The sequence below is a fragment of the Atta colombica genome, unplaced genomic scaffold, assembly GCF_001594045.1.
Source record: "Atta colombica isolate Treedump-2 unplaced genomic scaffold, Acol1.0 scaffold111, whole genome shotgun sequence".
Lineage (NCBI taxonomy): Eukaryota > Metazoa > Arthropoda > Insecta > Hymenoptera > Formicidae > Atta > Atta colombica.
Window position 1 is genome coordinate 257,894 of NW_017259197.1, and position 3,574 is coordinate 261,467.

Here is a 3,574-nt window from a genome sequence, read left to right on the forward strand (position 1 = left end):
TGTGGACTTAGTTGGCGAGAGGGCCGTTGCTGCGCGGATTGTAAATTATACCAGGCAGATAGAGAGAAATTCATGCTCTGATGACGCAGCGTTAACCACTCTCCGGTCATGCGATGATCAAAGGTAACAGTAATGGCCCGTGAGAGGATATCCGCCTGTATTTTGCCTAATATACTGCACGCTAAATGCTGACGCGATTTCGGCAGCCGAGAGGGAGCGACGAGAGGTGGTTGAGAACGGGGCGAGACGTGTAAAGGGTGGCGAACGCACCAAAAGGGCGAAATGGATGGACAGAGGGAGGAAGAGAGAAAGAGGGCATAGGTGTGCAGGAGGGCGCGTAATGTGCACGTGACGAAGAGATACGCAAAACGCCATAAATTGTCGGAACAACGTGTGCACCTAACCCGAGCATCCCCGAGCATCGACCAACGGCCGAGCGAGAGCGCTTACCGTGTGGCTTTCAAAAATTTCACACACATTACCGATCTCTCCTCCCGAACGGCGCGGCCGTCCCGCTTCGTTCCGCTCCCGGCTCGATCCATCATTTCGGTAGTTTACTGCGAGCCCCGCGAAAATTACCCCGATAACGTCCTCGGCCATGGCTCGTTTGTCTCTGGAGTTTACGCGACGACTCTCTCTTTTAAACGATGTTTATATCATACAGTCGAATCTTTTACATTCTTATATAAAATTATATAAAAAAGAAATAATAATATTCTCTCTTTCTCTCTCTCTCTCTCTCTCTCTCTCTCTCTCTCTCTCTCTCTCTCGTTCTCTCTCTCTAAAGATCTAAAAATAAATTTAAATTTTTTTAAACTATGCAACAAAACCGTCGCTTTCTTTTTTTTTTATATTAATTTTACTGCGCCTGAATTTTTGTACATCTGTGAAGAAGACCTAAATATAAGGTCGAAACATATATTGTATTCTGTAATGTTTTCATACTCTTAATTTCTGCGATTTTTTTTATAATTTCTTTTTTTATATTTAGTTGTAATTATACATCATGTTATATAGATAATGGAATTTTTTTTATGTCTTTTGATTCTCATTAACCTTTTACATTGTCGTATTTTGAATATTAAGAGTCCTGTTACTTTAAGTTTTCCAAATTTTTAAAGTATTTTTCAAAAAGAGATTTTTATAAATATATTAAAAAGAAAAGGCAGGCATGCACCAGATCATAAAATTATTAGAATACCAGTAGGGTAATTATCCGGATAATAAATATTTCCCCGGATATCCAGTTAACTTTCGAAAAAAGTAAGAGGAAAATAGCGATAATTATTTTTTTATCTTTACAACGTGAAAAAAAAAAGAAAAAAGTTGAATAGTACAAGAAATTCAGCTAAAAAGATAAGAATAAAATTTGACAATAATGATGCAAACTTTCAATATAAAATTTTAGCTGGATAGATTATACATTACCGGATACTAATATGATAACCTGCTATCCGACTGAACAGTAAAAAAATACTGGATAATACCGGATATCCGTTGCATTTCTAGAAAAAAGATTATATTTTCTTTTATTTTTCTAAAAAAATATAAAATAATTCAAATTGAATAATTCAAATTGATTTTATATTTAAGTTCAAAATCTTGTGCGTATGTGTGTGTTTTTATGAAATGCCTGATCGAACTCCTCTTTCTCATACAAGACACATAACGATCTTTCCTCTAAAATATTCTCGTAAATCTCATGATCGGTTCCAATAATTTTGCATGGCCAAAGATACGTGTATATTTGTATGAGGACTATTGAGAAAGATTGTAATAAAGCCGGAGAACAGGAACGCACCCTGCGCGTATTTCGGCAGCATCGAATAATGGGGACTCCGCGTGCACAGTAGTATCGGTATAATAGTATTTCTCAGTTCCCCTTTCCCCACCGACATACAATGGGTCGACCAGGTCAAGTGTGCGCACACTAATCATGTTCCTGGTCAGAGAGCGAAGGTCCGAAAATGTACTGACGAAATGCGAACTATGCACGAATCACAATGCCTGACTCGCACTCTCGGCCAGATGCCACGAAGCATTCTGCGTGATGCTGCCCTACGGCCGGTATGCGAAGGCTTCGGATGCTGGAACGCGTGTTTTCCCGGGCTATGTATCGATCATTCACATATCTGTGTATGCCGATGCTGGGTACTATTAGCCCGTGTAGTTGGTTCGTATTTCATTTCGCGCCACTCTTTGGCAAGTTAACAGAAATTTCAATACGTCGCATACTCGGCATTCTTATTGGGGCCGAGAAGCTAACCCTTTGTTTCTTCTTTTCGATTATATTAGGAACTTTTTTCGAAGAATTCTGAGCGTTCTATAGGAATGATAAAGGAGAAATTAGTGTCATGTCAGGTTTCGATTTTAAATATCATTGTTCGACACATTTATTTGGTTCAGCAACAGGTAAAAATTCATTTAACAATAATTTCTATATTTACTTCATACAATCTCTATAACTATACATATAAATTGTGATTATTGATAATTTAAATATTAAACAGCTAAATATTATAAAACAGCTAAATATCGAATTTATGTATTGTTTGAGATGTTTGTAAATAATTTACATAATAATTTAAATAATCCGATATAATTATTTTCAAATATGTATCAACGTATTTATAAATTTTTAGATTCTTTAATAAAATCATTTCTTTCGTGTAAGTATAAGTATAATTTATTTATTTATGTGTATCACTTTTTAGATATTGATAGACAAGCCAATTTCTACAAATAACGTGTCTCTTTTTACAAATTGAAGATTCTATTTAATTCTGTTAAAGATTTATGCGATAAAAATTGTGTCTTATTATTCATTTCGTGCAATTGCTTGCAAGAAACTCGCGATGACACGCAGAAGACACGCGGTCTATTATGATGAAACGATGCGAGTAGCCAAAAAGCCAAAGTATCTGCCACCTGTCTCTCATATGGATTGAAAGCGAGGAGAACACCATTTGATCGCTTCCCAAGAAATCCAAGAAACGACATTGAGAGTTTTCCCATAAAGCTGAAGAGGGATCGCGCGAACATGGGGGCGGATATGTCGCGCGAGAAATCACAATGAAGATTTTTGACCGCTGTGGGATTCGTGTCGTCATTGACAAAAGCCCGAATCGCGATGTGAAAGAGTGAAAAAGATGAACCATGGTCCGGGAATTGAACGAAGGGAGGAAAAGAAAAAGAGAGTAGAAAAAGCGTAGGATAAGAGAGGATTAAAATCGAGTACCCCATTTTGAAGGGTATTAATCCGTCCCTTATTACAGATACGAGAATTCGTTTTTTTTTTGTGCACAGATGACCCTTCAGCTTGCAGATAATAGAATAGGGATTAAATATGCATACAAATACATATGTAATCATTATATCATAGATATACATAAGAGGCACTTTATGTGTATATGTAGAAATTTGCAAGCAAAATAATATGCTCTGCGATATTAAACAGCAAAACTGTGCTTAATTTAGTATGTCTAAGTTAACATACATTCCTTTTATAGATTTCTTTGAAATCTATAAAATTGAAATAACTCGTGTTTATAAACCAAAATATATATAAACACGA